Genomic DNA, 14,792 nt, shown 5'->3' on the forward strand with positions numbered 1-14,792 from the left:
ACACCGGACTCTAGCAAAATTAACAATTTGCAGCCCTTGGAATGCGGAGCGAGGTACATGTTTTCAGTTGTATTTGTTTGTTTAGTTGATATTTTGTTGTATTTTCAACTTTATTTGAGTTCATATTTGTAATAAGCGTCTAAGAAAATGTATTTTGTGTTTCTGTTTAGTTTTCACGGTACATTGGCGCACCTCAGCACTGTTAGATTCTGAATGAATCTCAAAGTAAAAATTACTGCACCCGTCAAGGCTCTCTCTATTTCTTCCTTGTTCCGGGGGACTGCTACAAAACATATGACATATTTTCTATGTTACACTGTGAATAAATAATGGCTTTGAAATTTGCAAATCACTGCTTTCTTCTCTCTCTCTCTTTTTTTTTAAATTTTACACAGGAGACCAGTATTTTCAGAACTGGGTTTGTACAAAGTCTGTCTGGAGAAAAGTGATCTGCTCTCTAACGTTAACACTTTTTTCCCCCAGCTGTACTGTCACAACACCAAACACACACTAAATCACTTTATGTCCACTGCACTGTACTGAGCCACTTCAAGACCTACTACACCGTTTTTTCTTCATCTAATTCTTTACTGTATACGTTTTATAGTTGTTTATCATTATCAGCTGCTGTAACGTTTACATAAGTTTAGTTTATGCTATATATGATTTATGTACGCAATCTTTTAAATTAAGTATCAGCTCATACACCTACATTACTCATAAACCAAAACAGGACAGAATAAACAATAAGATAAGCCTTTATTAGTCTCGCACGTCAGAGAGTTTTAGGTCATGGCAAAAAGTACAAGTTTAACAGCAGTAAACATTAGGAAAAACCAGAGAGGCTCAGGTAAATATAATACAATACTATACAACAAGAATAAAACTCTGTTATAGTAGGAAACACCGCACAGGTGGGTCCGGTGTTATCCACACCGAAGTTAATGTAGCCCGCAACACATGTCACAACGCTGTCAACGTCCTCCTCCACAATAGAATCAAAAGAATCTTTAATAGTCTCCCCGCTTTCCTCCGACCATCTGTGTGGGGCATGTCACATACTGGGTGAAGGTGGGCCGTGTCGAGTCCACGATGTGTGATTAAAGCATTCCTGATATTAAAAAAGGGCTCTCGGAGATTGCGTTTGCAGTCTGCTGACCAGAGTGGAGAAAGTCACAGGATGCCTGGACACACGCTAACGGCTAGCAGCCCGATGTATCCGCTGCAGAGTTATTCTTTCACAGCGGTGTGCCCAGGGTTACACTATCTGTCGTTCACAAACACTGCCAGTCCCCCTCCTTTCCTCTCACCGCTGTCTCTCGTCCTGTCCGCCCGCAGCATCTGAAAACCGGGCAGCTCCACACTCATGTCCGGAGTTTGCGGTGTTAGCCAGGACTCCGTTAGCATCATAATGCTACACTGCGGTAGCGCAGCGCTAATAGCTGATCCCTCAAGTAAACAAGCGACCTATAAGCCATACAGTTAAGGTCTTGTTTCAGAAAAAGCATTCCGTCGTTTGCTTGTTTGATCATGTTTTAAACATATCAAAATGCATAATGGGTAACAAGCACTGGTACCGAATAGACAATCACTTAGCAGCAAGGTGAATCGGTGATGCATTAGTGTGGTCTGCACTTCCTCTTTGATTGGGTGAAATGCGTTGAAAGCGCCGACCTGTGGGTTTTGGAGCGCCGACCTGTGGGTTTTGGAGCGCCGACCTGTAGGTCGGCGAGCGCCGACCTGTGGGTTTTAGAGCGCCGACCTGTAGGTCGGCGAGCGCCGACCTGTAGGACGGACATGGGGAGTGCCCTGCATAATTTCAATAAAACGCCGTTACAGCTGGCACAGAACGCCTTAAAAAACGCCGTTTTTATGCATCTTTGAACGGCGTTTTCTGTCGACTGGCGGAAAAAACGGCGTTTCCGTCTGTCTTTGAACGTTGCTTTTTTCGTCACTCGGATGGAGCGTTCAGCTCCGTGCTGTAGGACGGCGCCGACCTGTGGGTTTTGGAGCGCCGACCTGTGGGTTTTGGAGCGCCGACCTGTAGGTCGGCGAGCGCCGTGCTGTAGGACAGCTTTACTTTACTGCTAACGACCACAGGGCATACACTTGACACTTCTGTTACACAGAAGAAGTGTTGTAAAACCATGAAGCTAAGTCTTTCTTCCTCTACGTTTTTGTATTCATGTTTTTATATGGTCTTTGATATACATGCGCACGTGTTGTAACCATGAAGACTTTCTTACCAATGTGTATCTGGTATAATTGTTGAAGGTAAATGCTACACTGAAGGTAATGTGTCTCACTTGGTGCAAGTTTTGACTGCTTGACTTTTTGTTGCTGCGTGTGGAACAAATGGACAAATCCTCGTGTACTTGACTTGCATTTCAGCAAGTCGGAGGAAATACAGCAAAAAGCGACCCTGCTCGCCGAAGATACCACGAAGACACAGCCGTAACAGCCTCTCAACTCCGTCGTACTGGAGCGCTGAGCAGCGGGGAACTCCACTTCACTTCATGAAAAGACAGTATTAACATACCCGTAAAGAGTGAGGCTCAAAGCACAAAACGACACATAACGCACAGGAATACCAGTGTGGAGCCATAGAACGAGGTGGAAACAGGCCAGCCTGGACGGCGCTCGACAAAAGCCCAATATTAACATACTTCATACTTCACTAGATAGAAGACGTGCAAGGAGGAAGTCTCAGACCTACTCGGCTGCTACAAGCATTACACCCTCGGACAAACTCCACGAGATAGAAGACCTGCGAGGAGAAAGTCTTAAAGCTCACAGCAACCCAGTACTGTACTTCAACTAAAGAGCGTATTAACATCCTTCATTATTTACTAGACAGAAGTGCTGTGAGGAAGAAGTGTCAGAGCCGGTTTGAAAACAAATCCACTCAGCTCCTGCAAGTATTACACCCTCAGACAAACTGCTGGCAGCACAGCCTCGCTGGTGTGAATCCACGATGTCTTACCCAAACGCGTGGCTGAATCGATTCAGTGACAGCGCGGTGCGCGTTCTCATTGACATGCAGAATTCCCTCTACTGGCTGAGCCGCAGAGTTTTCTGCACCTGCGGGCAAATTCTGTATTCGGTCACGACCAGGCTTTCACCTCTGACTCTGACCATTCAGCTGCCTGGGATCACTTTCACGTTACAGAGAGATGGCCAAGTTCGAAGGATCACCGTTGACCTGCCCCCTGTGTGACGGCTGAACGCAAAGACGCATGGAGTTGGACGTCCAAGCATTATCCATGTGCTCGGTTTAAAAGAAAAGTTACCCACGAGAATTTGTCTGTTAAGTTTCAGAGTTTTCATAAAGTGATGACACAGATAAAAAAATATACTCTCAACTATAAGAAGGACATCTTTATTGATCATAGCACACACGCAGAAAACGTGTGAGTTATTGCAGAGAGTATATAAGGCGAGGTGGAAATAGCGGATAAGATGCATTGTGATTGACATGTGATGCTCATGTATTTGCTGGTGATCGTCAATAAAGCTTCTCTCTCTTGTGAATGAGTTCAAGTGAGAAAATGGATTGAGACTATTGTGTGTTTATTTCCTCCACAGTTGTCCTCGGAGCAGTCTAGATATTCACGCCAGAATTCCTGCGTATTTTCACCTCTGCTAACAGGTTATGGGCCCAGAGTAGCTAAGACTGCCTAGAGAAAGTGAAGTGTTTTTGCCACCTAGGGTGCCACCGCTGCCCTGAGAAATACTGGTGAGCCATTGAGCGAGGGACAGTTTGTAGCACTGGTTCGCAAGAAGTGCCAGGATCATGTCACACAAAGTGAATTTGCAATGACCTTTGCCGAATTCTTTGGAAAACTATGGAGCCACAAGAGCACTGAGAGAATGCGCGCCACAACATCAGATGGCCACTTGCACGACCAGGTCTCAAAACCTGAGTGTGAAAGTACAAACAAGCGAGGAGCCAGGAACACGAACGTGTGTGTTCCCTTTAGTGCACAACTGTGTAGTCCAGATGTCCAGACTAAAGGGACACAAGGCTAGAAGGTGTCAGCGCGAGCAGTGGTGGAGAGAGTGTTAAAGCCCCATGCATCAAAGGATAAACTGCAACTCTCTGTATATGTGTGTACACACTGTAAAAAAAATCCGTAAAAATACAGTACAATCTACTGTATAAACGTGAAGGAATTTTCCGTATTAATAATTTACAGGTATTTTTCTGTATTTCTCAACTACTGCAATGCATTGTGGGAAAAAGAACCCGAAAAGGAGGGAAAAGTAAGCGCAAGAGCAGCCATTAGGCTTCTTTCAGGCTTCATCTGGATTTTGGACTCTGAAGTTGGAGAAACTGCCTTCAAATTTCTGTGGTAAGTATTAAAACTCATGTTTCCTTATATTAAAATAATGTTTTTTAAAAGACTCCACGTTTTTATTTAGAAAGAAATGTTAATTTATTTGTTAACTGGTTTCGGCTGTCTCCAGACAAGTCAGGAATATTTTGCTGACTCATTTTTTAAAATAATTGTTATTTAGGTTTAACATGACTTAAGCTTTCCATTTTAGTTAATGTTAAAATTATTTTTACTGTGATACCGCCAGTTTTGCCCTTCAGTGGCTGAACAAGTTTTCATATTATAATTAGCTGTCTGTGTCTCTCTGGGTATTACACAGCTGTGACTGCTAACTAGCTAATTAGCGAAAGTCAGCGATGTGGATAACTGGGAAAAGTGAGAAATTTATGGTTCTAGAAATTATTCTAGGACTCTAATAAGTACTGTATCAATACCTGTGTTTTACAGTTGGCTCTACTGTACACTTTAAAGGGTTTCAGGCAAAGTTACATTAACCCTAGTTTAAGCCTCAGACCTTCCTGGTTGATGCTAGCAAATGCTAATGTTAGCCTCTGATTTGGGCTGCTAAAGTAAATACTTTTAGCTTGCTGACCAGCATAGAGTATTTCGGTGGTTAACAGACTGTAGTGGTAATATTATTGAAAGTATAATTTCACCTCAGCACATTTACAATTATGTCTATTTTGTAGCACATAGAAATGTTTAGTTAATATTTAGAGACACATTTTCCCTGTAACTGTGTTTTTACTCCAACATTTGTTGAAAATGTCATTTGTGAAATGCTGAGCAGCATTTCTAGTATGTGGAATATTTTTGTCACCCACTGTGCTAATGTGATTAAATACTAATAATTATTACTAAAAAAAATTCAATAATAAACCAATAATAACTATTTCTTGATTGAACTATAATGTAAGCGCAGTGCTGGTGTGCAGGGTATTTATATGCCTTGTGGGGGATGCTGACATATTATAAACTTTTGTGTCTATATCAAGCTTTTAGCCAAATATAAGCAGAGATATTTGTATCTTTCTTAAAAATCCAGATCCTTATAGATTATTTGAGAAATGGATCAACAGCTATCACTACTTGAAGCACTCTAAGTCCTGCAGTGGAAAAATATCCCTTATTTTACCTTTGATCACACACTTTGGTTTTCCAGTGCAAAGCAATGGCCAAGAAAAGGAAAGACTTCCCCGAGTGGAAAAAAAAGATGAAGATACAAGCTGGTGATGATCGAGAGCAGCTGGTCTCAGGAAATGAAGAAAAACCCTGATCACCTTCTCTACAGAAACAAGGTGAGTTTAATGTTGTGGTTGATTTAGTTTTTCAAGGTATGTATGTTACTTTAATTATAAACTGCTTTTGTTGCAACCGAATGGTGTTATATGTATGCAACTCTACGTGAATTATAATCCTTTGTAGGGCTGTGTGATATGACCAAAATCTCATATCCCAATATAAGACATTTCTCTCCTGATAACGATATATATCACAAAATAGTGCATTTTCTGTAAATTCTGTGATTCTCGGGCAACTCGACTTATGTGAAGTGTTTTCAGTTGGGCGTCGTGTACCTGGAGTTGAGTGTTTTGACCGATGCGTGAAACTATACATATTTAGACATAAGTTTAAACAGCTGCCATTTTTTTCCCGAGTATTTATTACACGGCGTGCTGCGAGGAAAAGCCTGTTCTAACGTTTGAGTCTAAGGATTATTTTGAGCACCTGACGGCTCTTTTTTGCTTTTCATTCATAAACTCTCTCAAAACTCTTTCATGTGATTCTTGTGTTGGTGGTTAAAGAGGTTTGTCGTGTTTGAGTGGTGGTGGGGACCAGTTTGTGGCATAATTTGCATATTACAGTTTTCTGGGGCGTGTCAGACTTTTCATAACCAAACCATTTCCATTGCCCCTCGTTTAACAATAAGGTCCTCGACTTGTTTTGACTGGTCCTTCTGTTTGGAGCTAGCTGGTTCTGCCTCATCCTTGCTGGCCATGCTGGTATTCTCTGTGCCTTCATCTGCGTGGTGACTGTAAGCGCCATTTATAGTCACTTCATGTTTTTATTTGAGGTCATTTGTTTGATGCATATTCTGAAAATTTGTTTGAGAATAATGTATATCATTTCAGTTTATTTTGAAAAGTCTCAACAGAAACTTGAGCTTTATTGTGAAAGGTTTATGTGGAAAATAAACAAGCGGACAGTGGAGCCACACAATGGTTTTACCGTCATTGTTGGTAACGAAAGTACGCGTAAAAACAGTCACTTGTCCATCCATAGTGTGGTTATTGTAAGTATAAGAGAAAGAGAGAACTTTAAGAAATAATATAGCAACTACAGTGACCATCAAAATCATGAAAAAAATATTGCCGTAAAGAGTTTATTTTGCAACACCACAAAACAAACAATAGTGTATAATATGAAACAATAGACATTTTTATATCATCATCTGATATATATCGTCATATCGCACAGCCCTAATCCTTTTTTGTTTATGTTGTTTATGTTCTAGGTAAAAAAAAATATAAAAATACAAACTTTTTAAAAATGTCTTGTTGTTTCTCTTTTTTTCCTCAGAATAAATTGCGACTAGTCTCAATGGCTGACATGGAGGAGCAACACAGCGACACGTTAACCCCGACTGCTGCAGTTCCTGTATGAACTGAGCAACTCTGAAAATCCAAGGAAAAGCTGAGTGTATTTTATTTAAAGGTCAGATGGACCTTGATGTACTAACATGCAGGCTGCATTCAGGACTTTGTCACACTGGTATATGAAGAGTGGTAACAAGACTTTGTAGTAATTTGTCTTACTATTGTCTTATTTGTTGTGATTTAGGGTCTGTGCGCACAAGCAGAGGTTTTTGTTTGTAACCGTAACCTTGTTTTCAGAGCCTTGTCTAACATCTAATGGTCATGAAATATGTCAGACTTTTTCCTCTACTTAAACAGCTAAGAGCATTTGAACACTGTGGAGAAAAAGGTGTGCATTAAGGATTTTGAACTATGATGTTTAAGTGTTGTCATTGCTGAGGATTCGTGGACACAGATCCTTATTCACTACACTGCTGTTTACAGTTTAACTTTTCATCAGAACAAGCGCTACTAATTGTACTTTGCTCCTCACTGACAAAACAAGTCCAGTAAATACACTTTTCTCTTTAAGTTTGGGACAGTAATCTGTCTTAATTTATTTTGTGTTTTAGTTATCATATGGGGAAAAGTCCTGTGGTTATCCATCCGTCCTGTTCGAATAAACCCAAAGTTCAGGAACATCTTCTTTAGATCTGTTCAGTTTTGGCACCACTTAAACAGTCAACAAATTTTGACTCAAGTATGTTATAGTATGTAAGGTAAAGACCCCAAAGAGTTAATCTCAGACAAATGTTCACACAAATGTGAATTACATTCACTTCATTAATGAAGTGAATGTAATTCAGTAATCAAAGGTGTTTGGCTATAACTGACTACATGTGTATACTGTATCATAAGTGGACAGACATGGAAGTAAACCACACCTTAACCATTTGGCTGAGGCAAAACTACCACAAGGCAGTGATTCTAACTAAAAGGTACTCTGGATATTATTAAATATGAACATATCGTTAAATATGACATTTTTTGTTTGTCAGGTGTCCTATTTGAAGAAAACACTTGGTAGACACACTAACACTTGAATGAATGTAAATAAACACATTTACATGAGGGCAACCTGATTCCAAGGAAATAAAAATGCTCAAATTTGAAAACTTGTGAGTTATTTTGTTCATGTATCAGCTGTTTAGTCGTTTTATGACAAGATGGATGCTGTCATTATATTTTATAATGTGTTTGAGTTAAGGAGAATAAAAGAATATTTAACATTCATTGTACCAATGTTGTTGTGTACGAAGCACAAATTAATTTAAGTTTTAATTTGTAAATTTTTGAGTACATGGTGTACTAGGTTGTAATTGCATAGAAATATACGTTTAAGGATATAAAGAACTATATTTAATGAGTTACAGTGAAAAGAAGTGCTTGGAAATAGTAATATAAACAGAAATTCAATTTTTCTATTAACGGAAAATATCAGTTAATGATACAGAAAATATACTGTAAATAAACGGAATTTTCCATTTTATAGCTGAAGGAAATGTCCGTAAATAGTACAGAGAGTATACTGTAAATCTACAGAATCTTCCGTTTTATCATTTACAGAAAACTCCGTCAAACGTCCGTAAAAAAACAGAAAATGTACTGGCAGAAAATTACCAGGACATTTTCCGTTTTTCTACGGAATTTTTTTTTACAGTGCAGCAATCAAAGTAGGCAGCAATCCACAGTCCATTGTGTTATGATCTTAAACCCACACACCATCCAGGAGCTCATGGCAAATGCAGGCAGTTTGGACGTAAAAGTCGGTGGTGCAAATCTTTACCAATTTCCTCAAATTCAGCAAGTTCACTTGTCCATGACATTTCAGCCATTGGATTTTGAGAATGAGGAGGAAACAGAACAATCTGGGTGACTTGGGACCGTGCTTGACAAATATAAACCCCATTACCCTTCACGATTGGCATTAAAAGAAACTTTAAATATATGTGTTCAGAAATCTGTTAAAAGTATCTCCCCATGGGTGTGTGATGCAGAAGACCCACGAGTAGGGGACTTGGTGTCACGGTCAAGGCTCCACAAAACAGACTCAGTAGCAGACCTCAAAGGCACTGGTAGGTGTTGATTACTGGATTTTATTGCACAAAAACATGAAATTGCAAAGGCAAGACCACGAACTATGACTCCCCAGATCTGTTATATAATCTGTGATATAGAACCTGGTACAAGAACATAGAACATGAGAGAAAACTAAATTCATTTTGTAAGCTTTGGTTCAGGGCAAGGAGGAAGGGCATGGGCATCAGGAGATGCAACCGGGAGTCTCAGTACACTGCAAAGAGAGGAGAATAGATTCAGTGGTTAAAGACATGCTATCCAGAGAAGAAAAATCAAAGCAGAGTCTTTCAGGCTTACACTTTGCAGGTAGAGAACTGGTGTTTGGGGGAGGTCGAGCGCTCCAGGTGAGGCAGCCAGACTCCAGAGCAGGGAATCGGTGGACTGCCATGACTGTGGCCGGAGGGCAGGTGAGTAGAGTGAACTGGAGCTGATGAAGCAACAAGATGAAGGTGAGTATTGTCACGGATGGAGTTAGCTGAAAGGCTGTAGAAACAAACAAAAGGTCAGTTGCTTTCTGTGGGAAACTCTTCTCAACAAAAGTGTGGCGGCCAGCACTAACTGTGGCTAGCAGAACACTTGGCAAGGACTAGTGGTGAGTGGTGGTGAGTCTTAAAAGCCGGCAGCATAATTGCTTGCAGTTGTGGAGACGCGCCAGAGTGCAGCCACTCCGCCCACAGGTGGAGAAAGCAACTCAGATGAAGACCCCAGCACTCACCCAGACCATGACACTTGTGCTGTATTCCACAACTGCTCTTGACGTGGTTGCTGATGTTTGACACTAATTCATGGAGTGGACGTTGATTGCTAAAAACAGCCTTAGAGAGTTTTCACTTGTGTCTTAAGTCTTATACCTCAAAGGACAGCAAGAAATCCTGCTGCAGACCAAACACACCAGTAAGCCCACAGCAGCAGTGAAAGGAAAGAAATCTGTTCTTGCATTTTTAAAATCTCTCTTTTTACTACCAACATTTACTGCCTTGGATATGGGATCCATCACAACTCTCAATTTGTCTTTTCTTATAATTGACAATTAGCAAAATGTAAGGAGTAAGGTACCAAGTGACGATGCACGTCAGTAAATAAAAAAAGGAAATGTTGAAATAAATTTTTAAAACATGTTTATCGCTCTTTAAACATTCATCAAAACTTTGGAAAACCACTGGAAATGGGCAAAGGAGCTCTCGAGCTGCAGGTCTAAGACCTTTGCTCTAGTCATCATAGGTGGTAACACAATTTATGAAACAAAGTATTAGAAATATAAACCAGTGTCAAGTGTATGCATTATCTGTTGATAGTGTGTGTGCGTGTCCAGTTCTACAACAGTGTTACTGTTGTAGACTTTAACCACAAAATGCAGAAGGAAATATCTGAGATCCTCTGTGCTAAACGTTCATCACCTCAGCCTCAGAGAACATAATGAAATTGGAAATTAAGCAAAATATTTCTGAACAACTACTAAAGTTTAAACATGAGCCACTAATCATGAAGAAGTAAAGAATTTGAGGCTGTGCTAACATCAGTTTTACTGTAGAGGGAAGTGTTGGGCTGTACAAAGGAGCCCTTCAGCAGTTTATTCTTATAAATGTGAGAAAAGGTGGCTACTGCGTATAGCATTCAAAAACTATCAATTTGTAACAATCAACATTATGGACTTGATTAGATTATGGTCTTATGGTCCTTTTACATCTGCAGCCATACAATACAGTTGCAGTAACAGCAGCAATAGTATAATGAACAGATTGATATGCTATGCCAGAAAAGTTGCAGCTTTGAAGTGAACATGTGTCATTTTGGAAATGCATGTTTACTCAGCTGCTTTGTATTTCTTTGTCTTCATTGCCTCATCTTCTTGCATCTGTCATCCGGGGAAGAAGGATTTTTATAATCGAGTGGTTGCATGCTTGTGTTTTAATGTTGAGTGTATTTTAGTGTTGCATGCTTTTATTGTATTTATTTGGACTTCTCCCGGAGAGACTCCCCCCCTCTGCTTCCCCAATGAGATACACCTGGAGGGCACAGGGGACAGGAATCAATCGGGCCTCCCTTGTTGGCAGCGGGCAATAAGAGCCTCTGGCAGGTGAGAGAAGGACGTGTGTGGCGGTACGCAGGGCAGCAGGAGAGCCATGGAGTAGCGTGGCGGCAGGCGCAGCCACAAGATGTGGCTGTGCGGGAGGACGCCGCCAAAGGTAGCGCGAGCAACGGAGCGGCAACTGGCGGCAAGGCGCGGCAGCAGTAGAAGGAGAGCGGGCCTTCGGTCAGTGGACAGCAGCCTCTTCCACGGTGACAGCGAGACGTCAGTGAACGGTTAAGGCACGGAACAGCGGCGGGCGGAGTTCAGAGCTCTGCCCTCCCGGGGTAAGTACCGACTGTTACGATTTATATAATACCCCGTGGAATTAAGAAGAGTGATTTCCGCTGCTTTCCTGTGCCTAGTGGAACCGCAAGCGGAGCAGCGAGGCGACAACAGAGGATGCGGTTGGCCTGGTTCCCACTGGTGGAATCGGCGGATTCTTCACGGCTGAAGTGTGGCGGAGCCTGACTGGGAACTTTGGGACTGAGCACCATTATTTTTTTATTGTGCTGAATTTTATGTTTTTTTATTTTATTTTTTAAATTTTTCTCTCCCCTGATCAGGGTATTTTTAGTGTTGTAAATAAAGTGTATTTATTTTTTATTGACTGTTTTAACCGGGTATACGTCTTCTGTTTCCGTGATCACCCCCTGCTGCTCTTCCCGTTATAGCAGGGGTTTCGTTCTAAGCTTACACCCGTGACACATCTGTAGTGTGATGGCTGGAGACCTTTATATCAGCATGAGTGGTATTTTACGGCGAGCTTGGCACCAAGTGATCTTAAGATAAAATAACCTTTATTAGTCCCACACGTGGGAAATTTGTTTTGTCACAGCAGGAAGTGGACGGTGCAAAAGTTATGTAGCAAAATTAGAATACAATAAGAATAAATACAGTACACAACTGTACAGAATAGAATAAAAAATACTATATACAGTAGAATAAATAGAATACAATAGGATAAAAATAGAATACAAATGCTTAATACAACTGAGTAAAAATACAACTTTGTCAGAAAAAGAGTATTGCACTTAGTGTTATTGCACATGTGTGTGTTTGATCAGTTGGAGTCTTTGTTGTGGAGTCTGACAGCAGTGGGGAGGAAAGACCTGCGAAATCTCTCCGTCCCACACCGTGGGTGCCGCAGCCTGCCACTGAAGGAGCTGCTCAGTGCTGTCAGAGTCTCTTGCATGGGGTGGGAGATGTTGTCCAACAGGGATGAAAGCTTAGCCACCATTCTCCTGTCACTCACCACCTCCACTGGGTCCAGAGGGCATCCTAGAACAGAGCTGGCCCTTCTGATCAGCCTGTTCAGTCTCTTCCTGTCCCCGGCAGAGATGTTGCCACCCCAGCAGACTACACCGTAAAAGATAGCTAAGGCCACCACAGAGTCATAGAAGGTCTTCAGGAGTGGGCCCTCCACTCCAAACGACCTCAGTCTCCGCAGCAGGTACAGTCTGCTCTGCCCTTTCCTGTAGAGGGCGTCTGAGTTATGAGTCCAGTCCAGTTTATTGTTCAGATGAACACCAAGGTACCTGTAGCTGTCCACAGCCTCAATGTCTATACCTTGGATGTTCAGTGGTTGCAGTGGAGGATGTTTGTGCCTGCGGAAGTCTACCACCAGCTCCTTGGTTTTACTGCCGTTGATCTGGAGGTAGCTCAGCTGGCACCAGTCCACAAAGTCTTGGGTCAGTCCTCTGTACTCCTTGTCGTCCCCATCAGCGATGAGGCCGACTATTGCAGAGTCATCAGAGAACTTCTGCAGGAAGCACTGGGTGGAGTTGTGGGAGAAGTCTGCAGTGTAGATGGTGAAGAGGAACGGAGCCAGAACCGTTCCCTGTGGGGCCCCCGTACTGCAGACGACCCTGTCCAACACACAGCCCTGAGTTCTTCTTTGTAAATAAAGGCAATTTGCAATTTCACTGAGATAAAATGTTTTGCAGTCAGGACCAAAGCATCAGAAAACATCTTGTGCTGTAGCTTAAGTCTGCCATTTTTAAAATTTTCTCCATTTCTTCTAGACCAAAGACAGCTCTACTCCATCACACCTCTTACCACGACAGAATAGTTTCTTGCCAGTCCGAAATCAGACATTTCTTTATAATGCAGTAAAACTGAGGCATGCAGTTAAGATTACACTCTTTTAAACAACTCTTTCCCCTATCTTCATATGGCTCATCAGCGTATCCCTCTGTTTTCATTACAGCACTGCACAGCAATCTCATGCTTGAAAATGTTTTGCTAACTTCTTGCTTTGAATACTTTCCTCTACTTCCTCACTCTAGACCTCACTCTGACTTGATCACCAAGTCATCCTTATCTTCTTTTCTCTGTCCAGAAGATGCACCAAATACTTTGTAGCAGTTTTCTTCAACACTAAATCTGTGCTCAGTCATCCGTTAACTTTGCACTGTGTGGTAGCGTAAAGCAGACAAATTCTGTAGCATCTTCACATTCATCTTCTTCTTCTTCTTAAGTTGTTTAATTTTTTTTTGCTTTGCATCTGACTTCTGCTGTGGAAACAGCATTAAGATTGGCCAAGCCATCTATGTTCCAGTTTTACTGGGGAAATGACGAGGCTTTTATAACAATGTTTCTCAATGTTCCAGCGTTACATGACATTTTTTTGGTCTGTCCTCAAGAGAAAGAAACCACAAAGAAGCCACAAACAAACAAAAACCAGAACGAAACCGTTTTGCAGAGGTGTGTGTGTGTTTGTGTGCATATAGAGCGACAGCATTATCTCTCCTTTTTCCCCCTCCCCTCTCTGATTTCTAGTTAAATGCTGAGTTGTCCACTCGCTCATTTTTTTTCCAAAGCTGAGAGAACCAGAGAAAAGGTAAGACAAGTTTTTATACTGATGAACAACTGCAAACAGTCAACAATTTTTCTCTGCCAGTTGTAATACTACTACTACTACTACTACTACTAATACTAATAATAATAATAATAATAGTTCCAATGTTGTAATTAATAAATTTTGTATATCTAAAATTTTCTTATTTTGTTTAACATGCATTTGATATATTTTCCTTATTTGATATATATACTTAATCCTTTCTTGATATGGATCCTATGATTTGTTTGAGTAATTGAGTCGACAGCTATACACAATGATCTGGAGTGGCCATGAAGTTGCCAATAATAAACTGTTAGCATTTTTCTAAAAAAGAAAAATATTCTATGATATGCCATACAGGCTGCAAAGGTTGAAATCTGGCAAGATCATCAAGGCACACCATAATATCTATAGTAGATTTAATTATCATAACAGTTGTAAAAGTTTAAATAAGTGTTCGAACGTATTTGTATTCATGAAAATAAAACTCTAAAATGATAGTACCTTTATACAATACAATATGTGCCATTATGTGATATAAAAGGCATTTTCAGCTAGTGTTCCTGTGGCGTTGTTAAACTTTTTTTTTTTTAATTAGTGAGAAGTGTCAATGTGGTATTTTAAAATAGCTATTTCATCAGCCTTAAAACCCTTCCACCTTAAAAACTTCCTCAAATTGCTTACTGGTCCAAAATACAGTAAAGCATAACGCTGCTTCATGTTAGTCTTGCTAAGCATTCATTTAGATCTGTATTCCTCTGAAATGATTGTTTGAAATACATTCTAGCTGCCACTGGCTGTATATTGTATCTATTTTATTCTTGATTTTT

At 40.8% G+C, this 14,792-nt stretch overlaps 1 long non-coding RNA gene across 1 annotated transcript; it reads left to right on the forward strand.

Annotated features, from left to right (window-relative positions):
- The first annotated feature begins 4,252 nt into the window (after nucleotides 1–4,252).
- LOC148104270 (uncharacterized) lies at nucleotides 4,253–7,504 on the forward strand. Its single transcript, XR_015718654.1, has 3 exons — nucleotides 4,253–4,352; nucleotides 5,500–5,635; nucleotides 6,918–7,504. It is a non-coding gene; the product is annotated as an uncharacterized LOC148104270 (long non-coding RNA).
- Nucleotides 7,505–14,792: the final 7,288 nt, after the last annotated feature.

The sequence above is a fragment of the Neolamprologus brichardi genome, chromosome 3 (genome assembly GCF_056152115.1).
Source record: "Neolamprologus brichardi isolate AB-2024 chromosome 3, ASM5615211v1, whole genome shotgun sequence".
NCBI lineage: Eukaryota > Metazoa > Chordata > Actinopteri > Cichliformes > Cichlidae > Neolamprologus > Neolamprologus brichardi.